The sequence below is a fragment of the Macaca fascicularis genome, chromosome 1, assembly GCF_037993035.2.
Source record: "Macaca fascicularis isolate 582-1 chromosome 1, T2T-MFA8v1.1".
NCBI lineage: Eukaryota > Metazoa > Chordata > Mammalia > Primates > Cercopithecidae > Macaca > Macaca fascicularis.
Window position 1 is genome coordinate 151,282,485 of NC_088375.1, and position 27,491 is coordinate 151,309,975.

The following is a 27,491-nucleotide window of genomic DNA, read 5'->3' on the forward strand; positions in this document are numbered from 1 at the left end:
GTCTCAAAAAAAAAAAAAAAAAAAAAAAAAAAAATAGATGGAGAGAACATAGATGCATAGATGAAAGTAATCATGGCCTAGAAGTACTATACATTCCAAGTCACTATGGAGATTTTTGTTTTATGCCTGTGTTCCGGGTAAAATCATTAGTATTCTCCTCCTCGCTTGCAAAGATAGTTTGGTACAACGATAAATTATATGTTTACTCTACTTGAAGGTTCTTCATAATCTGACTTCTCCTTAGCTATGTAGCCACAATTTTCACAATTCTCTTTCCCACCTGTATCCTGCACTTTAACCAAATCAATTTTCTTCCATTTCCTCAAATGCATCACAATCTCTTTTGCATCTGTGCCTGTGTGGATTATTTTTCCACTGTATATCTATTTCACTTTATTTTCCAAGACAATTCAATGCATTGTTTGAACCCCAGCACTTGAATGATTTTCCCAGAGATCAGACCTTCCTAATCCCAGCCCCCTGCCTGAATCCTATGTCTTGTCTGCTCCTCCGTAGCCAGTACATTACTGTACTTCCAAAACTTTTTTGTTTTTTTATATGATTCTGCTCTCTATCATGAAGCCATGCTTTATTTGAGGTCAGAGTAAGTTACATTTGCCTTTTTTTCCCCACCAGGGCTTACCCAACATTTGCCTTCAAAATTACAAATATTGTTAGGTGCTAAACAAATTCTTCTGAAATAAATGAAAAAAATCAATCTGTAAATACTATTCACTCAAGATTTGCTGTGAAAAGTATGAGTGTAGACTGAGGACACAATAATTAAGGTTAGTATTAATTAAGCTCTTACTGTGTCTTGGGTACTCTTTTATGGGCTTTACATTTTATTAGCTCTTTGAATCTTTAAAATAATCCCTTAATGTAGATACAATTATTATTCCCAGTTTGCTGATGAGGAAACTGAAGAACAGAGAAGTTAAATAACTTGCCCTAAATAATGCAACTTGTAAGTGCCAGAGCAGAACTTAGTTCCAGGTAATCTGCTTCTTACCCAGCTTTATTAACTACTACTTTGTACTGACTTTCTTAAACATGAGAAAACTAGGTGTGAAGTTTATTTATTTTAAAACTTTTTATTTAAATGTTTATATACCATGAAGAAAAAAACTCAAACCAACAGTTTGTTTGAAATTTTTTCTAACTAGTTTTTTGATACTATCTGGATAGCTTATCTGTACTTTAGTGAGCTTAAAATTTAATCTGTCAATTGTATTTTATAAGAACAAAAGTGATTTTTATATTCTCTCTGACATATAAAAAAGTACCAACATAATTCCGATTATAAATTGGGCAAATATTGCCATAAACAATGGTATAAATTTAGTGATTTTTACAATATAACAAAAATATTTTCAACAGTGGTTTCATAGATTAATTTTTTGTGATTGTAGCACTGGTTGTTCTTCATACTTGTAAACAAACCTGGCTGCATCCCCTAGCTATTGGTTCCTTTAATTAAACTTGTAATTAAGAAATAATAATAATAATAATAATAACAAATGGTCCATGCTATGATCTGAATGTTTGTGTTCCTCCAAGTTCATGTGTTGAAATCTTAACCACGAAGTAATCGAATCAGGAGGTGGTGTCTTTGGATGGGAATTAGGTCATGATGATAGAGCCCTCATCAGTGGGATTAGGTCATGAGAGTAGTGTCCTTATAAATGCAGCCCAAGAGAGCACCTTCATCCCTTTCACCATGTGAGGACATAGTGAGAAGTCTCCATCTATGAATGAGAAAGTGGGCCCTTATCAGACACAGAATCTTCCAGAACCTTGTTTTTGGATTTTTCAGCCTCCAGACCTGTGAGACATAAATTTCTGTTGTGGATAAAGTACTCAGTTTATGGTATTTTGTTATAGCATCCTGAAAAGTCTAAGGCACTGCATATACTTTTAAACTAAAGCAAACCCATTAGCAGAAAATTAATTCAAATTTACTGGTTAGATTAAAATGACTAGTTAATTGCTCTCTTATGAAAAACCTTAATTTACTTTCTGACTTTAAAGTCCTACAAAACTTCTCCATCTCTTAATATTTTAAACAAAATTTGGACTAATGTTTTTTGTAAAATATCTCTCAAGTTGTAAAGGAAATATAAATTTTCATTGTCAAAACAATGCAAATAAGAAATGACATTTTGAGATATAGCCTTCTAATTTTTAATTTTATAAACACAAAGGATTATAGATATATTGATAGATGAACATATTTAGATAGACACAGACATAGATACACTGGAGGTATATATTTTTGACTATCATTATTTTTCACTTAAAGAAGTTTTATATTATTGAATACTTTTTACATTCTGTGAATACATCTTAATTAAACTATTACTCTATTGCTATACATTTAGGTCATACTTGGGATTTATTTTTATAACCAAAAAGTGGTAAAATCAGTATGCATAAATCTTTGTTTACATTTCTGATAATTAGGGATGAATTTTTAAAATAAATAGACATATGGTCAAAGACTTTAAGCTTTATTAATATGTATTTTTCAATTACTTTTTTTTTTTTTGAGATGCAGTCTTGCACTGTTGTCCAGGCTAGAGTTCAGTGGCATGATCTCAGCTCACTGCAAGCTCCACCTCCCGGATTCACGCCATTCTCATGCCTCAGCCTCCCGAGTATCTGGTACTACAGGCGCTCGCCACCACGCCTGGCTAATTTTTTGCTTGGTTTTTTTTTTTTTTTGGTTTTTGGTTTTTGTTTTTTTTTTTTTTTTGTATTTTTAGTAGAGACGGGATTTCACCGTGTTAGCCAGGATGGATGGTCTCAATCTCCTGACCTTGCGATCCTCCCGCCTCGGCCTCAAAGTGCTGGGATTACAGGCGTGAGCCACCACGCCCTGCCTTAAATTACTTTTCAAAGAATTATACTAAATTGCTGCCTCACCAGGAGGTTATCAGAATACCTTTTTCATATTCTTGTCCACAGAGAGAAAGGGGATAATAATTTATTTGTTAATTTGGAGAGTAAAAATTTCACTATGCTTATACTTTAATTTGCATTTACTTATTTGTGAGTTTAATTTTTTGCATAGTTATTGACTATTTGCCTCTTTAACTTGTATCTCTTGTTCACATCATTTATAGTATGTTTTCATATTGATTGATGTGTGCTGTTTATTGCCATTAACACTTTTTCATTATTTCTGCAGCTACTATTTTTATGATGTTATTTTAATTCTGTTTATATTTTGAGTTTCCTTTAATCTTCTTACACCAAATGTTTTGACTATCTTGAAATTAATGAAATTAAGCACCTGAGTTATGTCAGCTAAATTGTGCCAATAATATGCCAAATAGCTTTTAAACATTGGCAAATAACTGGATAGCCTACTCAATTTTTCACTTTTATTATTAGTAGTATCAGTTTCTAAGCGTCCACTTAACATTTACAATGTAAGTGTTCAGAGAGTAAACATTGATTTAAAGTTAAAGAAATTGAGCAAACCTGCTCTTTACTAATTTTTGTCTTGAAAACATTCTATCGAATACAGAGATAAAAATAGGAGCTTCTCTTCAGTTTTCTGCTCTAATTATTAATTTTATTTAAATAACAGTCTGAGCAACAAAGAGGCTATCAGTTGCAAAATGCAATATAGGCAAATTTTGTGGCTCTGATTTATTTGCTCTTCATTTAAGGATATGATCCACTTTCAAAGAGGCTCACACTTGCCAGAACATTTGCAAATCTGTAATCTTCAACATACAGAAACAATTTTCAAGTATAAAAATATAGCTGTTTTTGAATTATTAAGGGCCTTAAGTTTGGTTGTATAAGCTATAGAAATTACATTATAAACTGGACAATAATTTAATTAGCCTGTTACGGAGACAATTTAACGAAATAAATGGCAGCATTTGATTGAGAGCCTTAACATTCAGCATTTTATAATATCTTTAATTGAACTTCCTTTAGGATGAGCATAAAGAGATACTTGGAAAGAGAGATTTTTATTTCTATCATGATGAAGAAAAGAGGCTTTTATTATTTTAGGATCTAGTTGCACAAAATTGTCCACCAATAATTACTTGATCTGAACTGGGATGATCATATCATTTATTCTCAAGCTGAAGCATTTTTGATAGTACATGCAGATGGCTGAATAATTAAAATAATTGAATTTTTGAAATAGTTATAATTAGATTTATTATGCTGGTGGGCCTATACCTTAGTTCTTATACAATTATTTATTATTTTAGTATTAGTCATATTATATGCAGCTCTTTGCCATCAAATCACTGAGTTCATTTTCATTCTATAATGGTACATAATATAAATTAGTTCAACCATTGTGGAAAACAGTGTGGCAATTCCTCAAGGATCTAGAACTAGAAATACCATTTGACCCAGCAATCCCATTACTGGGTATATACCCAAGGGATTATAAATCAGTCTACTATAAAGACACATGCACACATATGTTTATTGCAGCACTGTTCACAATAGCAAAGACGTGGAAGCAACCCAAATGCCCATCACTAATAGACTACATAAAGAAAATGTGGCACATATACACCATGGAATACTATGCAGCCATAAAAAAGGATGAGTTCATATCTTTTGCAGGGACATGGATGAAGCTGGAAACCATCATTCTCAGCAAACTAACACAAGAACAGAAAATCAAACACCGCATGTTCTCACTCATAAGTGAGAGTTGAGCAATGAGAACACATGGACACAGGGAGGGAAATATCACACACTGGGGCCTGTTGGTGGGTGGGGAGCTAGGGGAGGGATAACATTAGGAGAAATATCTAATGTAAATGATGGGTCGATGGGTGCAGCAAACCACTATGGCATGTGTATACCTGTGTAACAAACCTGAATGTTCTGCACATGTACCCCAGAACTTAAAGTATAATAATAATAACAAAACAATAGAGCCAAAATAAAATGTAATACAAGTTTAAAAAGAAATTCACTCAAAAATAGGGGCCTCATCAAAATTCTTCCTAAAAGTTAATATATTTCAATATGCTCTTAGAGAATTTCAAAATTACATCCTCCATACCATTTGCACACTTATCATTTAATCAATTCAATGTATCCCTTGCTTTTTAAGAGCTATCAATATCTTCCTGTATGAAAGCTTTATTTTCAATAAATGCAGTTCGCCAAAAGCTTTCATAGTTGAAATGTGGGTGCTCAAAATTGTAAACTTCAGGAGTTGAAATTTGGATGCTCCAGGATTTTCTTTAAAGATTTCTAATTTTGAAAAACATACAATCAGAAATGTGAGAACTCATTTACAAAATATTTAATACTTTGCTAGGATAACTAAGTAAATTTGCAAAGCGGTTATTCAAAGGTTAATTATTTCTCAAATCTAATTGATCACGGGCAACAAAAAGACCAAGTATGTATTGTCATACTGAAGTATTTCCTAAAATTATTTCAAATCAGCTTAATCATTAAAGTTTATAATTCAGTTGCAAATACATACACACACAAATATAAAAATATATATATACAAGTGTAAAAATATTCATAAATTGTGACTACTACCATTTTATTTCTCTTGGTATAAAACGTGAAGTTTTGGGACTCTCTTTTCTTCAAACTCACTTCCTCATACACCACCGCATTTCAAATATTTCTGTGCCACATATTTCTTAAGTTAGTTAAGAAAATTATTTTACACATGATGGTATATTATATCAAAATTTGTATTTATAACAACAAAAATAAATAATTTTGTCTTCAATTCACCTACCCTAATCTGTAATTTCCCACATTTCCACTAAGCAGCTTCCATCACTGAAGAGTACAGAGAGTTGACTACGTCGAATCTTTCTTTTGCAAACTCACTTTGTTTGATCAGTGAGGCCCATATGAGTTTTCCTTGAGAGGGAAGTATTGGTTACGTTAAGTCTGAAACAGGAAGAGATAAGTTATTACTGCTGTTCTTCTTTAACATTAACTCCCATTTAAGGTGAGAACTGCATTCCCTGGATTTGTCTCATGCTACTTAGACATGATTATGACAAAGATTGGGAGTATGAAATAAAGGTTGTAAAATGCCCATCTGGCTTATTTTCATTAATAATAACAATCGTCATAACATTGATGATAATACTTTGTTAAAAGGTAAAGCAATCAAGGACAAAATGCTAAACTGGACTGGCCATCAGGACAATAGTTACAAAAGTGCTTCATTCCAGGAAACTGTAATATATGGTCATTCTATTTAATAAGTAAATTGGTCTCTTTTGGCAAACCCTCTGTCCTTTTATTTTTGGTTAAATATTTGTATTCATTGTATTTCTCTTATTCACATGGAACTTAATCATCATCAATAAAATTATATTTTACAACTTTTAAGACATTCAAGGCTATTCAAAATTGTTGTTATTACTAGTAGTGGCAGCAGCAGTAGCAATATTTTGAAATATTAATCATTTACAAGGTTGTTAGAAATACATATTTTAAAAGATCAGAGAACTCATTTATTTGCTGTAATACAGAGCTTAGTTTCGTAGTGTAGATAATTTTACAGGTTTATTATTCCTTGACCAAATATAGTATAATCTAAGTAAATATTACTCAACTTCCCTCAATATTTATATTCGTTGTTCTTAGATATTGTTCTTAGTTACATGCTATACGTTGCACAACAGCAGAATTAAGACTTTTACCTGATCTTTTTAAAGTGGCAGTATTTTTTTTGGCTAGCTGCTGATTTTCTGTTTCAAAAGATATTTTAACTCAAACATCGTATTGTCCTTATCATTCATTTAGACTCTTTTACACAAATCCCATGTGGCTGTTTGAAGGGAAACATTGGGATGAGCTGTTGATAAGGCTTATGGATACTTCCAAATACTTTCTCACTGAAATATTAATTTACCATATCCTAATAAAACCATAATATGCTATAAAATATGAGATTTGGGCCACATGACTTAATACTGTGTGTGCTAACAATAGAAATAGTATAATTTTAACACAGAGATTTATAAATACATAGCATTTATTTACTTATAGCACAACAATATTCTTGTAATTATCATTAGAACCGAATGAACATCATCTCTAAGTAGGAAAAATACCCAATAGCACGTGCAGCTGTGTGTCCAGTATGCAGTTGGTGAACCAGGCGAAAATAACACAATGATAGTAAAAGTGTTGGAAAGTTTGAGGGTGTATATCTTAGTACAGGACATTTCAGATGTGAAAGCATAAGCTTACATACCTGAAGTGTGTTTTCCTTAGCTAATCTGCATGACTGGGCAGGTACCTGCTTTGTCCTCACACCTCCGTGAGTCACATTCCCAAGGCTGAGCAACTGATGGCACTAAATCGCCTGTTATTATTCAGCAGCATTGTTCTTCTTCTGAGATAATCTCCGCCAATGGTCTAGTTGGGAATCGTAGTAGAGATCTCACCTAGATTATTGCAACAGCTTCCTAAATAGGCTCATTATTTTCAGTCTCATTTCTAATAGCTCCCAGATTGATTTACCTAAAGCACAAATCTTGCCGTATTTTCTGTCTCGTTAAAACTCCTTAGGAGAAACTAGAACCCTCGTACATCGTTGATGGGATTGTAAAATCATGCAGCTGCTTTGCACAATAGCTTGACAATTTTTTAAGCAGGTAAGCATAAATTTACCATGTGACCCAAGAATTCTATCCCTAAATATCTACCCAAGAGAAATGAAAACATATCTGTGTAAAGACTTGCATATGAATCCTTGTGGCAGCATTAGTCATATTAACCAAAAATTAGAAACAATCCAAATGCCCATCAATCGGTGAAAAGATAAGCCAGTGATGTTATATTCATACCATGGAATACTATTTTACAATACAAACAAATATGCTATGGATACATACTGCAGCATGGGTAAATCTAAAAAACCTGATGCCTGATGAAACAAACCAGATGCAAATGACTACATAGTCTATGATTCCATTTATATGAAATGTCCAGAAATGACAGATCTATAGACATACAAAACAGATGAGCATTTGCCTGGTTCTTGGAGGTAGGAGTCAGTAGTGACTATAAATGGGTATGAGGGATATTTTGGAATGATGGAAATATTCTAAAACCTGTATTGTGTCAATGATTGTATAATTCTGTAGATTTAATAATAATCATTGAATTGTTCACCTAAGTTAATCTTAAGATGTAAATTAAACCTCAATAAAGCATATATAGTTTGCCTTGTCCCCACCCAAATATCATCTTGAATTTTAGCTCCTATAATTCCCATGTATTGTGGGAGGGACCAGGTGGGAGATAATTGAATCATGGGGGCAGTTTCCCCCATACTGTTCTCATGGTAGTGAAAAAGTCTCATGAAATCTGATGGTTTTATAAGGGGTTTCTCCTTTTGCTTGACTCTCATGCTGTCTTGCTTGCCACCATGTAAGACATGCCTTTCACCTTCCACCATAATTGTGAGCACCACCCCCCCAGCCACGTGGAACTATGAGTCCATTCAACCTCTTTTTCTTTATAAATTACTCAGTCTTGGGTATGTCTTTATCAGTAGTGTGAAAACAGACTAATACAAAAGTTATTTAAGCGCAAGCAAAAATCAACAACAGCAAGCTCTTCAGAAGCTCCTGACCATAGGATCCAGCCTGGCTCCCTACATACTGTTCCTGGAGTGCTCCTCACCCTTGCCTTTTGCTTACTGATCCACATATCTCACTGGCCCCAGCATCACTAAGTAAACTCCTATAGTATTGCTGGTAGTTCCTTGAGTGTTCTAACCTCCTTTTCAACTCTATACCTTTGCTACTTCCCCTATACAAGAAATGCCACTCCCCAATGTCTTCCTGCCTGAACTCCTTTACCAAGCATACTTCTTATTCACCCTATAAGCCTCAGCTCATGCCATATCTCCAAAGGAATTTATCTTGGTGTTTGTGTTGTCCCTACCACCTGACCCCAGAATGAAGCTGATAGGGTTTGGCTGTGTCCCCACACAAATCTCATCTTGAATTCCCAGATGTTGTGGGAATGACCTGGTAGTAGGTAATTGAATCATGGGGCCAGGGCTTTCTCGTTCTGTTCTTATGATAGTGAGTAAGTCTCATGAGATCTGATGGCTTTATAAGACAGAGTTTCCCTGCACAAGCTCTTTTTGGCTGACCCATTCCATGTAATATTGTGACTTGCTCCTTCTTGCCTTTCACCTTCTGACATGATTATGAGGCCTCACCAGCCATGTGGAACTGTAAGCCCAATACCTCTTTCTTTTGTAAATTGCTGAGTCTCTGGTATGTCTTTATCAGCAGTGTGAAAATGAACTAATACAGTGAATTGGTATGGGAAGTGGGGCACTGCTGAAAAGATACCCCAAAATGTGGAAGTGACTTCGGAACTGGGTAACAGGAAGAGATTGGATGGAACAGTTTGGAGGGCTCAGAAGACAGGAAAATGTGGGAAAGTTTGAAACTTTCTAGAGACTTCTTGAATGACTTTGACCAAAATGCTATAATGATATGGAAAATAAAGTCCAGGCTGAGTTGGTCTCAGATGGAAATAAGGAACTTGTTGGGAACTGGAGCAAAGGTGATTCTTGTTATGTTTTAGCAAAGAGACTGGCAGCATTTTGTCCCTGCCCTAGAGATTTGTGGAACTTTGAACTTGTTAGAGATGATTTAGGATATCTGGCAGAAAAAATTTTTAAGCAGCAAAGCATTCAAGAGGTGACTTGGGTGTTGTTAAAGGCATTCAGTTTTACAAGCGAAGCAGAGCATAGAAGTTTGGAGAATTTGCAGCCTGACAGTGCCATAGGAAAGAAGATCCCATTTTCTGAAGAGAAATCCAAGCCAGCTGCAGAAATTTGTGTAACAAGCAACCAAATGTTAATCCTGAAGACAATGGGGAAAATGTCTCCAGGGCATGTCAGAGGTCTTCACACCAGCCCCTCCCATCATAGGCCAGGAGGTCTAGGAGGAAAAATGGTTTAGTGGGTCGAGTCTGGGGTCTCCATGCTGTGTGCGGCCTAGGGACTTGGTGTCTTGCATCCCAGCTGCTCCAGTCATGGCGGAAATGTGTCAACATAGAGCCCAGGCCATGGCTGCAGAGGGTGCAAGCTTCAAGCCTTGGCAGCTTTCACCTGATGTTGAGCCTGCTGGTGCACAGAAGTTAAGAATTGGGGTTTGGGAACCTCTGCCTAGATTTCAGAGGCTGTATGGAAATGCCTGGATGTTCAGGCAAAAGTTTGCTGCAGGGGCGGGACTCTCATGCAGAACCTCCACTAGGACAGTACAGAAGGGAAATGTGGGGTTGAAGCCCCCACACAGAATCCCTACTGGGGCACCACCTAGTGGAGCTATGAGAAGAGGGCCACCATCCTCCAGACCCCAGAGTGGGAGATCCACTGACAGCTTGCACTGTGCACCTGCAAAAGCCACAGACTCTCAATGCCAGCCCATGAAAGCAGCCAGTGGGGAGGAGAGGCTGTATCCTGCACAGCCTGAAGGGCGGAGCTGCCCAAGACCAGGGGAACCCACCTCTTGCATCAGCATGACCTGGATTTGAGACATGGAGTCAAAGGAAATCATTTTGGGGCTTTAAGATTTGACTGTTCTGCTGGATTTCAGATTTGCATGGGGCCTGTAGCCCCTTTGTTTTGGCCAATTTCTCCCAATTGGAATGGCTGTATTTACCCAATGCTTGTACCACCACTGTATCTAGGAAGTAACTAACCTGCTTTTGATTTTACGGGCTCATAGGTGGAAGGAACTTGCCTTGTCTCGAATAAGACTTTGGACTGTGGACATTTGAGTTAATACTGAAATGCGTTAAGACTTATGGGGACCATTGGGAAGGAATGATTGGTTTTGAAATGTGAGGATATAAGATTTTGGGAGGGGCCAGGAGTGGAATGATATGGTTTGGCTCTGTTCCCACCCAAATCTCATCTCGAATTCCCACATGTTGTGGGAGGAACCTAGTGGTAAGTAATTGAATCATGGGGGCAGGGCTTTCCTGTGCTATTCGCGTGATAGTGAATAAGTGTCACGAGATCTGATGGCTTTATAAGGCGGAGGTTCCATGCACAAGCTCTTTTTGCCTGCCACTATTCATGTTAAGATGTGACTTGCTTCTCCTTGCCTTTTACCTTCTGCCATGATTGTGAGGCCTCCTCAGCTACGTGGCACTGTGAGTCCAATAAACCTTTCTTTTGTAAATTGCCCAGTCTTGAATATGTCTTTATCAACAGTGTGAAAATGGACTAATACAGATGCACTCTCCTTAATGCTTGCATAATACCTCCAAATAGAGCAACACACATTTTTACAGCTGTTTATTTGTGAGTCTGCCTTTTTCTTTGGACTCTGAGTTTGTAATTATTAATTTTGGTATCCTTTGGACCTAGCACAGTGCTTGACACAGAATATTTGTGGAATAACGAATTAACATATGTATGGCTGCTAGATGTTCAGAATCAGTATTTATGGGGCATTCTTATCTTACCTGACATGAACTACTTCTTTAATGTTATTTTTGGCAGCTGAATTCCAGGAAAGATGACATAATGACATATATATGAGATTATAGATTAAAATATTTTATTTATAAACTCACATAAGTTCATGTTTTCCAGAACATGAAATAGCGATCTTTTGACCAAATTTATCATTTGCACATAGGATAGATCAAGTGTGTGCATGTTGTGCCTGGTAGCTCCTCACAGTGATGACAGGTCATGCCATCTAACAGGCTGTCATTTCTTGACATGATTTACAGTTCACAGCAGAGACCACAAGGGAAGATGGACAGCCACTTGGGTACCACCTGTTACAGGTGAAGAATGCAATACTATTTTCAGCTGTTATGAAATCAACTCATCAAGAGGATTTGGAAGCTAGTCAACAGTCAGTAGGTAAACAAATATTCCAGGCAAACTAAACACCAACAAATGATAGATTTCAGACACAGGAGTTCAGATAAAGCTAGGAGTTTCACACTGTTTCGTTTAGTATTACTAGAACTGTGTAGGGGATTGTGATATCACTAAATTCTGCTGTACATTAAAATGAATACTCAAAAATGAACATTATTTCCTAAGGCAGAAATACCAAGCAGATATCATTCTAGACAGTATAAGTGATTTGTTTGTTTCAAGGCTCTCAGGATTATGATCGAAAACAAAATGCCTAGCAAATGTTCTAAATACAAACTGTGAACAGAAACATGTTATTTATAATGATACAAGAAAATATGAGAAGAAAACCCTTTTAGAAAATGGTAGAAGGAACAATGAATCTTTGGTGTGAACTCACAGAATGTTGAGTGGAATTTCACGTACCCTTGTAGGGGTATGTGTCTCAGGTTGGTGGAGAAGACAGTAATGTCTTCCTAAAAGTGTATGGAACTACTTAAAAATGTAGCGAGAGTCTGTATACTCAAGAAATCGGAACTTCTATGGGTTACAGCATGGAAGTTTAATTATTCTTTCTCTGGCTTTAATTTTAAAATGTATTAAAGAGTACAGGAACCAATTAAAGATGGCAGAGTAAAGACATTTCTGCCCTGTTCTTTGAAACCAACTTAAAACCAAAACAGAGAACAAAGAAGCAGAAATGAAAACCTGGAGGGCTGTAAAAGTGTTATGAAATTTAAATCTAGTTAAAATGAGGAAAGCAGCAGGAGTGTGTGCCTCCATGTTCACAGAAAACATGCAGAATTATCCAAAGGTAAGTTAGACTTTCTGAAATATCATCAGTGGCCTCTTTGGAACAGCAAGTGCTCAGCTGCTGTATCAGAGTCTGGGGCATCACTAACCCTGTTGGGCAGAAAAGAATGTCAGAGAAGGTGGAGCTAGTAAAGTGCTTACACACCTCTCTTTGCAAAACAAACAAACAAACAAGCAGAAAACAAAACAAAACAATACATCAATCCTCCTAGCTGGGTGGGAGGGAAAATGTTAGCAAGCAATCTTTCAGTTGATTATTTGATATACAAAAGTAATATAAACTCCATGTTACTGCATAAAATCTTGTGGCAAACATGACTGCATCATATGGAAAGTTTATAGTAACCCAGAGAAAAATCAAATTCTGGGACAGTCTTTTGTTGGGGAACATTTCAAGACACAAATTTGAATGCAAGCTACCTGAATATCCAACTCACTCCACTGATGTGCTTTCTAACATTATCCTCTAATGCATAGTTGGCCTGGGGAAAAACAACAAAAATTACAAAGACAAACAGAAAGAAAGGACATGAGAAATGCACATACAATTCTGCAAAAGAACAAATAGAAAAAAAGGTAAGAACACAGCAAAAATATTTTGTCATAAAAGACATGAAAATTATAAGAAAACTATTCCCTGAGAATTAAAAGATAATTTTTGTAAAACTCTTCTGAAATATATATATATACACACACACACACTTACTATATACTTATATATACTTATATATACATATATATATAGTAACTACCTAGAAATCTGAAGAAGAGAATATGCTTTCCAAATTATAAAAGTAAATCATGCACATATGAGAAATATAGACAATATAGCAAAATAAGTAGCATTAAATACAGAAGTAGAACATGACATAAATGCCACAGCTAATTGCCATATCAGTAATTATCAATGAGATAAAATTGCTCATCAAAAGACCATCAATTTGGACAACAAAATGACACAAGCGCTATAGAAGATATTCATCTAAAATCAGTGAAGGCAGGAAGCAAAATATAGGTAAACAAATTAAAACTAAAAGCAGGCAAGAGTGATTTCATTAACATTATACAAGGTCCACTTTAGGGAAAACTGCATGAAACTACCAAATGAAAGACAATGAAAAGGTATAAATCTACAGTTAAAGTTTGGTATGAATCTTAAGCTAAATAGCATAGTACCAAAATTCGAAATGCCAATTTTTTTTTTTTACAAATGCAAGAGAATTACACTGAGTGGAAAAAGCCAATCTCAAAATATTGCATACTCCATGATTCCATTCATATAACATTTTTGAAGTGACAAAGTTATAGAGATGGAGAATAGATGTGTGCTTGTCAGGCTTAAGGAGGGTCTGTGAATAGAAAAGGGTAGCAAGGGAATCCTTGTGATGAAACACAAGTCTGTATCTGGACCACAGCAGTGAACACAGGAAATTGCAATGTGACAAAATTGTGTAGAACTAACACACATAGACACATATACACACATACACACTAGTGAATGTAACCCTAACATATGAATAAGGTAGATGAATTGTATCAGTGTCAACTTCCTACTTGTGACATTGTCGTATAGTTATGCAAAACGTTACCAGTGAGGGAAAATGGTGACAAGTATATGGAATCTCTCTGTATTATTTCTTAAAACTGTGTATAAATCTACAATAATCTCAAAATTAAAAAAAGATCAAAATGTCAAAATAGTTTAAAACAATCATAAATAAATTTGAATGGAAAATAACAAACTGGAAAAACCTGCCAAGATATATGAAAATTGGCTCATTGCTTCTACCTTATTAATTTTTAGAAACAGGCCAAGATTATAGACAGATAATTCACAGAAAGAGAAACTCAAAAGACTTTTATATATGTAAAAACATACTCATATTTGCTCATAATAAAACCATTATGGTTTGCAATTTAAACTACAATGAGATTTGTAGTTTGAAATTCAAACAGCAATGAGACAGCTTCTTAGTTATTGTACTTGCAAGGATCAAATGGTTTGATAATAAATGGCATTGGCAGGAAGTTTGAGGACAAAAGCAATTTTGTGCACTGTTGGTGGGAATATAAGTGAATGTTTCACTTTGAAGGCTATTTGGCACTATGTATCAAAATTAAAATTCAATGCCAGGTGACAGACATTTCACTTCTCGAGATTTGTGTTAACAGGTGTATTAGCCCATATATAAAGCACAGTATGAATAAGCATTACATGAATAAGAAAGGACTGGAAATGGCATAATTGTTCATTAAAAGCCAGTAATTCAATAAATTATGGCACAACCATGCAATAAAATATGCTATTAGGAGAAATGAAGTAGCTCTCTCTATGTTCTGAAAGGGGGTAATCTCCAAATTGCTGTGTTAAGAGAAAATCACAAAGTCCGAATAGTGTAATAAGGTATCCTCAAATGTGTAGCATTAAAATGTACATATATATACACACACATATGTGTGTGTGTGTATATATATATATATATATATGCACAGACACAGTTGCACATACACATATTTCTGGAGAGTTTACAAGATATTCAATAGTGACAGTAGAGATCTGTTTGGAGAGTTGCATTTATTCTCTTTAGAGCCCTTTGTCCTGCTTGATATAGTTAATGTGTATGTTTGTCTTCATTACTGATGTGTCTTACCAGAGCCTAAAATTTGCTTAGTACATTGCAGTCGTTAAATAAACATTTGTTGAGTTGCACTGAACACTATTTCTATGTTGTTCACCCTCAAGGAGTAGCTTTCAGCATTGCACCCACTAATTTATTTGTAGAAAACTTACGGTTTTTATAAACCTTTTCAAATACATTATTTTATTTGATCCTCAAATGTTTTTCAAGTTATACCAAGTATGTGTCCTTTTTATATGCGTGCATATTTCAATTATTCCTTGCAACTGAGTTATTGGTACCTGTATGATTGCATTCCTTGTATAAACTGTATGTTCACATTTTGTTGATTGTCCCCTTTGCTTTTCAGTTCTCTTCTTTTACTCTTCTGATGAGTTCTTCCCTTGACTTTTAACACATTAATCACCTACCACACGTTTTATTACCACATGCATGATTTATTATTTTTCTTCCTGCTTTCTTTTTGATCAACAAAATGCTACTATTAAAATTAACGCACGCTAGTTCTCTTTGTGTTCTCCCAGCATTCCTTTGAAATCTATTTAGAAAGTAAGCATTATAGTTTTCCCTCCCCACCCTCATCCCAACCCACCTATCTATAGAGCGACAGTTTTTTCCCCAGCCCAAGAATTATTGGCTCAGGTCAGCAGTTTGTCATAAAATATTCTACATGACATCCATGCTTTGTCCTAGCTCTTCTATTTCCTGTAGACTCTTAAAGATCTTTTTTAATATCCTTATTCTCAAATCCATCAATTTCCGTGTTATAAGGAGAGAAGGCCTTTGCAATTACTCTATGTAATACTTTCCTGACTTCTTTTTTTAAGGATCTCATTCTGTATTCTTCATTTAATGTATTCTTTTGAAAAGTCAGCTTTTTCGGCTAGGCGCATTTCATAGTATTATTTACACTTCTGTTTCTATTTTCTGAACCTTTTGCCTTCCTCCTAATTTTTTTAAAAACTCAAGTAGTCCACTAAAAGTAGGATCACACTGTATCCATTTCCACAGCAATTCATTTTTTTTTTCTGCTTTTGATCAATTGTTTATGGTGCATTAACAACTTTGTCCTTTTACTAATTTCTTACTTTTGAAATAGTTCCACTTAAAAACAAAACAAAACAAAACAAAAAAACCCCCAACTTTTCAATCATTTGCAGTTTCTTTTTAAGCATGATATGAATCTTCCTGTCCATTTTTATCTCCTAGGCTAAATGTCCCAGTCTTCCTGACCACTGTAGGAGGTTTCTAGAAAGTTCTTAATCTTTCTTCTTTCTCTTTTGTTCTTTGGATTTCCAAGAGTTTGTTTACAGTTTTCTCATTGTATCTTTTCTCTATCTTTTTAGTAACCATGTCTGCTGATGAGATGCCCACATTCTTTACTCTGAGCTACAATTGTTAGAATAGGCCTGGCTGCTTTTTTAGCCAGAATGCTGCATCACAAACAACCTTGAAATACAATGGTTTACAACAACATGCATTGATTTTTCTCAGCCATGTGTCTGTAGGTCAGAGGGGACATTTCTCCCCTAAGATGAGTGTTGGCTACACTTGAACTCAGCCCTAGGGATTGGCTAATGGTCTGCACCACATCTTCTCATTCTCCCTGAATTAATAGTTATGGGGTATGTTCTCGTGGTAGGCACAGAAGTCCCATATGAGCATTTTTTGTTTGTTTGTTTGTTTTTGTGAGACGCAGTCTGCTCTGTTGCCCAGGCTGGAGTGCAGTGGCTCGATCTCGGCTCACTGCAAGCTCCGCCTCTCGGGTTCATGCCATTCTCCTGCCTCAGCCTCCCGAGTAGCTGGGAATACAGGCGCCTGCCAACACGCCTGGCTAATTTTTTATATTTTTCGTAGAGACGGGGTCTCACTGTGTTAACCAGGATGGTCTGGATCTCCTGACCTCGTGATCCGCCCACCTTGGCCTCCCAAAGTGCTGGGATTACAGGCGTGAACCACCGCGCCAGGCCCCCATATAGGGATGTTGAAAATCTGTGCTCCTGTCCTCTCTAACTTTCCATTGGTCAAAGCAAGTCACTGGTATATTCGATTTTCTCTGCTCTACTGCATAGGAAGGAGTGAAGAATTGAGAATAACTATGCAATCTGCCCCAGCTTCCATAGTGGGCTTCTTTGGATACCTTATGTGTATGTACCCTCTGTTTCTTCCTCCAGCAGAAAAACCCTGATTTCTCCCCTGCAGTCTTTGCATCCTGCTCCAAGTTCATTCTCTCTGGATAATGTACGGTCTCCTTCATCTGGCCTCAATTTGGCTCCTCAAGTTTCAGTTACCTATAGATACTTTTATTAACCTTAAGACATGAATAACCTCTCTGATTTTACAGCAGCCAACTATTGCTGAGAAGAAATGGTGAGGGCTCACTGCCCTAGCTGTGAAGTGAGTTCTTTAGTTGGTCCATCTGGCAGTCCCAGGTTCTGCTCTTCAGTAAAAATTCTCTTGTTCATTTTCTTTCTTGACCCATGGATTTGCTATTCAGGAGGGTCTTCCTTTTCTGTTGTCCTCTGTGGCCACTTCTGAAATGGACATTCAGGAGAATGTCTTCACTAAGGACTGCACATATGTAGCAAGTCACTTCCTGTTAGTATGGGTTCATGACCCCCTGGATTAGTTTTGGATGATAAGACACCCTAAAAAGTATGATAGACTTTCAGCATAGTTGTTTTTTGGTCATCTCCAAGTGTGAATAAAAATAGCCAAAGATCTTGGGTAAACGGAATTATTAATCTTGAAGACCCTGGTCTTTTATTTACAGACCTGTGTGCTCTGCCATCTAAATAATTTTCAGCTTGCTGTCTGCTGCATTGGGAATATATGAAGTAATGCATTATCTTTGCAAGCAGGCTGACAACTTTTGTATGGTGTGGCAAAAGTCATATTTATCGCTAAGGCTAGAATTTTCAGACACTTCTTTTAACTGTTTCAATTTGGGGTATAGGCAGTTGGCTTTTTCAACCATGAAAGTTTTCAAATTACCAGACTCTCAGTCAATTGAGATTGCAGGTTATAGGCAAAGAGTACCTTCCTCAGCAAAGGTGCATGTCTTCCGTTTCAACTCTGAGACTGGCCAGGTAGTTAGTTCCACCTTAAATTTGTCATGCTAGGATTTTTCTGACAACCCATACCAATATTTTACCATTTCTCCTAATACCATATGTAGCCTTTGGCAGCATGTGGTTGGCTTCTAATGTGTAGCAGGTGATGGTTTGACTAAGTATTTTGTAGATTTATTATAAAGATCATGAGATTTTCGGCTTTCGTTATCTGAGTCATTACTATGCACCTATGCAGCTCTGCTTCCATTACATACTTAGTGCCACATTTTAGTTTCTGATACTTGAAGAACCTTACTTCTGAGAACTAAATCAGTTGGAAGAAGCTTTAAATGTGTATAACCAGGGAAGGAAATAATAATGAAAATGAGAGTTGCTTAATCAAGACAGAAGTTTACTTTTTATTTCAGTTAAAAGAGAAGTTTGAAGATAAATCATTCTGGTGACATGAGGATGTTATCAGTGATACAGTCTATTTCTTCCTATATTCCATTTTTAGCATGGAACTTCCTTCTTTGAGTTTATATGTAGTCTAAATTGGCTGCTATAGCTTGCCATCCCTTCTGTTGTAGCAGGAAGAGGTGGGAAAGGATAAACAATTATCCCTTCTCCTTGACTCATTGGCTCCCTTTAAGCAGCCTTCCCAGAAAGACTGTCACAAAATAGTAAGTTTACATCTCACTGGGCAGCACTGAGACATATAAGCTCATTTCACTAGAAGGGATGATGGAGAGTGTAGTATTTTATTTGTTAACCAAATGTGATTGAGACTTGGTTAATAAAGAAGAAGGAGATCATAGGTATGGAGAGTCTACAATTAACAGTCTCTGTTAGAGAAGTAAATGTATCCTTTGCACTGAGACTTTTATTTTCATTTTTTAAAACATGTTCAGTTAAGGTTTGACATCTTGAAAGGACAGAACACATTCTCTCTTCTTTATCATCCTCATATCATAATTTAAGTCATCTCTATTATAACAGCAATTTTCTCATTCTCCATACACATCTGCCACATTTTCAACCTGCATGAAAATTAATTTGTCATTACTCATCTTATTTAAAAAGGCAGAATCTTTTTTCATATAGCACAATAATAATTCTTTCACATAGATCTTGCCAACCTGACTAGTACATTTCCTTATAAATACATTGCATACTGCTACTCTGTTTATCTACATAGATTTTTTAAAAACAATTTTAAATGAACTTAGAGATAACCTAATTTGATCCTCTCATTTTGCAGATAAAAATGTTTTGGTCTGAAAAGAGTATATTAAGCCATGCCTGTCATGCAGCAAGGAATTAATAAACAGTTTTCATGCCTATATTTTGGATTTGTTTGTGACTAAATGTGTCCACATATTACATTTTGTGTCCCCCTACCTTCTACCCAGCACACATCAAATTCCTTTATACCTTTTTAAATTATGTAGTTAAAGTCTTCAAACTATTTTTATTATATGCAGAAGACAAGTCATGACCCAAAATAATATTTCCTTTTCAAATTCCTCTTACAGATGAAAATGGAGCACAGTATATTCATAAATCTGATATTTCCTCTCACTGAGGAAATCACACATAAGATCATACATCTTCCACCTCAACTCTCATATATCTTTGAACATTTACATTTGTGTGATTGGCATCCCTTCTCTCTTTATTATTTTTCTTCCCTTTTAGTCAGTGTAAAGAGCCCTGAACCATGTTCCCACCTATGCAAAAGTAAATTGCCTTCTTGTTTCTTCTTCTAAATGAATCTCATCTTCCCTCTCCCCATTCATTCTGTTTGATTCACTTAACACTTACAGAATACCTTTGACATACAAGTACCTATGACCTAAAGTGGAAGCATGCAACACAAATAACATGAAAACATATACTTGACTTGATTCTGGAAAGCTGCCTTTCAACTCTTAGATCTCCTTTCCTAGTGTGATTTTCTTCCTACTGCTTCTCTTTATCACCAGTATACAGCAAGTAGTAAGCAGTCATAAAATGCTTTGTGCATTGTGTTTTGAACTTTAGACTTTTCATTGCTTTTGCTTTTTTCTCTATCCTTCAGCATCTAATTTGCAGCAGATAAAGAACTTGTGATTATTTAGTTGGGAAAAGGGAAGTTTGGGTTTGGTGTGCATCTCAGGGTGAATGCAGGTACACTCACACTTATGGATTATGCTTGTGATACAGTTGCTATCACAATTTTGCTTTCTTTCTTCATTAAATTTCACATGACCTTACTCATTATATATTTTCATCTTTTCTCTGATCTCTTGGAGGGTATGCTTGACCTTGGACCTCTGGATTCACTTTCTCTTTTCCCTTTCCAAGTGCATCTCACTTGCCTTTCCCCCAGGTAGCAGAATTGATTTTTTTTTTTTTCAAACTGCACTATTGTTTTCCACAACAGAGGATATTGATGAATGTCGAGCATAATATGATGGTCAGCATTCAGTAAATGGAAATTGTTCTGATTTTCGTTACGTGATCTTTACCATAGTTCTGCATGGGTATGGCTGACCAAGGTGGGGAAAGAATGTCAGAGCTTGAAGACCAGTTCTCCAGAATAATGTAGCTGGACACTAGAGAGATCAACATTCACATTCAGGAAATGCAAAGAACCCCTTCAAGGTGCTACAGAAGATGACCATCCCCAAGACACATAGTGAACAGATTCCCCAAAGTTGAAATGAAACAAAAAAGAATTAAAGGCAGCTAGGGAGAAGGGGAAGGACACCTTCCAAGGGAACCCCATCAGGCTAACCACAGACTTTTCAGCAAAAATCCTGCAAACCAGAAGACATTGGGGGCCTTGATTCAGCATTCCTAAAGAAGAGAAACTCCTACCCAGAATTTCATATTCAGCTAAACTAAGCTTCATAAGTGAAGGAGAAATAAGGTCCTTTTCAGACAAGCAAATGCTAAGGGAATTCATTACCACCAGAACTTACACGATGTCCTGAACAGAGTGCTAAATATGGATAGGAAAGACCATTATCAGCCACTTTGAAAATACACCTAAGTACATAGATCATTAACATTGTAAAGCAACCACACAATTAAGTCTGCATAATAACCAACTAACAACACGATGAAGGAATGAAATCTGCACATATTAATATTAACCTTGAATATAAATGGGATAAATGCCCCAGTCAAGAGGCAGAATGGTGAGTTAGATAAAAAAGCAAGACCCAATGGTATGCTGTCTTCAAGAGACCCCATCTCATATGCAATGACACCCATAGGCTCAAAGTAAAGGGATGAAGAAAAATTTATCAAGCAAATGGAAAATAGAAGAAAGCAAGGATTAGTATACTAATTTCAGATGAAATGGACTTTAATTTAACAAAGATATTTTAAAAATCAAAGAGTATTACATAATGGTAAAGGGTTTGGTTTGCAAGAAGACCTAACTATCCTAAATATATATGCATCCAATATAGGAGCACCCAGATTCATAAATAAAGTTCTTAGAGACCTACAAAGAGATTTAGATAACCATATAATATAGTAGAAGATTTAAACACTCCACTTACAGTATCAGACATATTATCAAGGCAGAAAACTTATAAAGATATTTATGACCTGACCACAACACTTGACCAAGTGGACTTAAAAAAATCTACAAAACTCTACACCTAAAACCACAGAATATATATTATTTTCATCTACACAGGCCACATACTCTAAAATTGACCCACAATTGGTCATAAAACAATCCTTAGCAAATTAAAAAAAAAATTATACCCACCAGACTCTCAGATCACAACATAATCAAAATAGAAATCAACACTAAGAAAATTGCTCAAAACTATGAAATTATATGTGAATTAAACAACTTGCTCTTGAATGACTTTTGTGTTAGCAATGAAATTAAGGCAGAAATCAAGTAATTCTTTGAAACTAATGAGAACAAAGATACAACATACCAGAATCTCTAGGACACAGTTAAGAAAGTGTTAAGACAGAAGTCTATAGTGCTAAATGCCCACAGCAAAAGTTAGAAAAATCTCAAATTTACAACCTAACATCATACCTAGTGGAACTAGAGAAAGAAGAGCAAACCAACCCCAAAGCAAGTAGAAGAAATAACCAGAATCAAAGGACGACTAAAAAAAAAAACAAAAACCCAAAAAACAGGATGTGAAAAAACATACAAAAGATCAATGAATTCAGGAATTGGCTGTTGGAAGGAATAAATAAGACTGATAGATTATTAGTTAAAATAATATGAAAAAATAAGAAAAGATCCAAATAAACACAATCAGAACTGATAAAAACAATGTTTTAACCAACCCCACAGAGATACAAAAAAAAAAAAAAAAAAAAAGGCAGAGACTACTATGGACACCTCTATGCACACAAGCTAGAAAACCTAGAACAAATGGATAAATTATTGGAAACATATGATCTCCATCAAACCAGGAAGAAATTGAATCCCTAAACAGATAATCAGTTCTGAAATTGAATCAGTAATAAAAAGCCTACCAATCAGAAAAAGTCCAGAACCAGACAAATTCACAGCTGACTTCTCCCAATGTATAAAGAAGAGGTGGTATCATTCTTACTGAAACTATTCCAAAAATTCAGGAAGAGGCACTCCTTCCTAACTTATTCTATGAGGCCAGCATCATCCTGTTTCCAAAACCTGGCACAGACAAAATAAAAAAAGAAAACTTCAGGCCAGTATCTTTGATGAATATAGATGCAAAAATCCTCAACAAAAACTAGCAAACCAAATCCAGCAACACATCAAAAAGCTAATCCATCACAATCAAGTAGGCTTTATACTGGGATGCAAGGTTGGTTCATCATACACAAAAAAAGAGATGTGATTCATCACATAAGTAGAACAAAAAGCAAAAACCACGTGATCATCTCCATAGATGCAGAAAAGGCTTTCAATAAAATTCAACATCCCTTCACGTAAAAAATCTTCAACAAACTAGGCATTGAAGGAATATACCTCAAAATAGTAAGTGTCATCCATGATAAACCAATGGCCAACACTATACTGAATGGCAAAAGCTGGAAGCATTCCCCTTGAAAACTAGCGCAAGACAAAACTTGCACCACTCCTATCCAACATAGCATTGAAAGTCCTAGCCAGATAAACCAGGTAAGTGGAAGAGATAAAAGTCATTTAAATAGGAAGAGAGGAAGTCAAACTATCTCTATTTGCAGGTTATATGATTCTATACTTAGAAAACCCCATAGTCCCTCCCCAAAAGTTCCTTGATCTGATAAACAACTTCAGCAAAGTTTCAGGATACAAATCAATGTACAACAATTGCCAGCACCAACAACATCCAAGCTGACAACCAAATCAAGAATGCAATCTTATCACAATAGCCACCAAAAGAATAAAATATCTAAAAATACAGCTAACCAGGAAGGTGAAGGAGTTCTACAATGAGAATTACAAAACACTGCTCAAAGAAATCAGAGATGCCACAGCAAATGGAAAAATTTTCCATGCTCATGGCTAGGAAGAATCAATATGGTTAAAATGGCATACTGCCCAAAGCAAATTACAGATTCAATGCTATTCTTATAAAAATACCAATGACATTCTTCACAGAATTAGAGAAAAACTATTTTAAAATTTACATGGAACCAAAAAAGAGCCCAAATAGCCAAGGTAATCCTAAGCAAAAAGAACAAAGCTGGGGGCATCAAGTTACCCATCTTCAAATTACACTACACAGCTACAGTAACCAAAACCACATGGCACTGGTACAAAAACAGACATATAGACTCATAGAACACAATAGAGCACCCAGAAATAATGCCACACACCTACAACTATCTGATTTTCCTCAAAGCTAACAAAGGCAAGCAACGGGGAAAGGATTTCCTAGATAATAAATGGTGCTGTGATAACTGGCTAGTGATATGCAGAAGATTAAAACAGAAACCTTTCCTTATACCATACACAAAAGTCAACTCATCATAGATTAAAGACTTAAATGTAAATGTAAAACCTAAAACTATAAAAACTCTGGAAGATAACCTAGGAAGTACCATTCTGGACATAGGCCCTGGCAAAGATTTCATGACGAAGACACCAAAAGCAATGGCAACAAAAACAAAAATTGACACATGGGACCTAATTTAACTAACCAGTTTCTGCACAGCAAAAGAAACTATCAAGAGAAGTAAACAGCTAACCTACAGAACAGAAGAAGATATTTTGCAAACTGTGCATCTGACAAAGATCTAATATCTAGAATCTATAAGGAACTTAAATTAACAAGCAACAAATAAACAACCCCATTAAAAAGTTGGCTAAGGACATGAACAGCCTCTTTTTAAAAGACCTATCTGCAGCCAGCAAGCATATGAAAAAATGCTCAGCATCAATAATCATTAGAGAAATGCAAATCAAAGCCACAATGAGATACCATCTCACACTAGTCAGAATGGCTATTATTAAAAAATTAACAAATAACAGATGCTGGTGAGGTTGTGAAGAAAAGGGAATGTTTATGCACCACTGATGAGAATGTAAATTAGTTCAGCCATTGTGGAAAACAGTTTGGTGATTTCTTAAGGGATTCAAAACAGAATTACCATTTGACCCAGCAATCCCATTATTGGATGTATACACAAAAGAATATAAATCTTTCTACCCTAAAGACACTTGCATGCATATGTTCATCACAGCACTATTCAAATAGCAAAGACATAAAATCTACCTAATTGACCATTGGTGGCATACTGGATAAAGAAAATGTGGTACATATCCAGTATAGAATGTTATGTAGCTAGAAAAAATGAGATCATGTCATTTGCAGCAACATGGATGGAGCTGGAGGCCATTATCCTAAGCAAAGTGACACAGGAACAAAAAACCAAATACTACATGTTTTCATTTGTAAGTGGGAGCTAAGCACACGTACATGTGAACCCAAAGGAGGGAACAACAGATACCAGGGCCTACTGAGGGTGGAGGGTGGGAGAAAATTAAAGATAAAAAAAACTACCCATCAGTCGGGCGTGGTGGGAGGCCGAGGCAGGTGGATCATGAGGTCAAGAGATCGAGATCATCCTTGCCAACATGGTGAAACCCCATTTCTACTAAAAATACAAAAATTAGCTGGTCATGGTAGCGCACACCTGTAGTACCAGCTACTCGGGAGGCTGAGGCAGGAGAATTGCTTGAACCCGGGAGGTGGAGGTTGCAGTGAGCTGAGATCGCGCCACTACACTCCAGCCTGGCAACAAAGTGAGATTCCATCTCAATAACAACACAAAACAACAACAACAAAAAAACTACCAATCAGACACTATGCTTATTACCTGGGTGACAAAATAATCTGTACATCAAACCCCCATGACATGCAATTTATTTATGTAACAAACCTGCACATGTACCCCTGAACCTAAAATAAAGACATGATTTAATCAAATCATATTATAGATACTGATAAAGCTAGTTAAACACTATGCAGCAAACAATTAGTACAGCAAGGCAAAAATACATTGATTTAAGGTCTTTCCTATTGACTAAATAAATAACATGACTTTCTTCTTGCAAATTATACTTCAATCACAGAATTCTACTCCATTTTGGTTTTCAGTGTTTTAACATGAGACAGAAGAGGCAAGGAATTTGTAGTAAGATACACTTGAATTTAAGGCTTGACTCTATCAGTAACTCTCATGTGAAATTGGGCAAGTTTATTGAACCCTTTCTGTTTCATTTTCTTTTGGGTAACATTGGGATGCTGTGAATATTAAGTTGGAATAATAATATCTAACTTGTCTGGTGCATGTTAAAAGTGCCACAAAAGTTAGTTCTCTTTTCCGTTTTTTTGTGACATTTATTATATACTAAACCAGTGGCATTTATTGGAAACTGCTTTTGAAGTGTGTGTATGTGTGTATGTGTGTATATTATATATATATATAAAATATATATATACACACACGTATGTATCTTTTCTCTTTCCTGCATTCATTTGTAAAAGCCTTGCTAATTATTTTTCAATTATATTCTTCCAAGTCAATAATAGAAATAGATTCTTTTCCATTAAAAAGTATATCAAGGATAGAAAAAATAAACTAGCAATTTGGATGAAGAAAACAATTCCAAGCCTAAATTAAACCAATTGCTGGGCATACCTGTTTCCTTGAAAGTCTGAGGTAATTATGCTGCTTCCTGGTGGTAAAGAACTGATGATGTGATTTTATTTTGAATAATCTTTGAGGGAAAAACCATACTTTTTCAGCATTTTCTCATCTTATCTATATAAAATGGTAACTGATTTAGGTAAAAAGCTCTTTAGGAACTGGTCTTGTAAACCTTAGCTCTAATAAACTAAATGTCAATGTGATAAAAACAATTCTTACTAAGGAAAAAAATCTACTTTATGTCAATTCTGAAAAATCTGCTTTGTTGCAACTTGGAGACATTTTTTGGGGCACTCTTGAGGTCCATTCACTTAGCTTTTGCATAACACAATCTCCCAGGGAGAATTTGGGTAAAATAACTACAGTATTTCCGTAAGTAGAGGCTGGCGATGAAGCACAAGATAAACTTGTGATTGTTTTATCTCATGATGAGCACTTTTCTTCAGAATATCTAGCTTGCGGAAATCTGAGGAAAAAGGGCACTTTTCTTCACATTCATAGGTGACAAGGATCCAGGATCTAAGTTTGACAATGAGAGTATGACGTGCTCATTCCAACCACATGACATATTACATAGAGAATACTGTAACATCCATTACTTACATGTCAAAAATGGACTCTACAGGCACAGGGTAGGTAAGATGGATCTTAAATGTAGCGAACACTGGGAGACGACACTCTTTAATTTTGCTACTCCTCCAGCTATCTTCCCAAGCCCTTTCGTTGTCTGGCAGAGCTACTGGCCTCCGCTCTAACCGTGACTTGCCATTTGCCTCCATGTTGCTCACCATTTCCATTCCCATCACACTCAACTTCTCTTTCTTCCTGGAACACTTGCTGGGCTCCGATTCAACCCTGGGCCTTCATATGTTATTTCTTCTTTCTGGAACTTTCTTCATCCTCTTTTCTGCCTGCGTAACTCTTATCAGTTCTTAGATA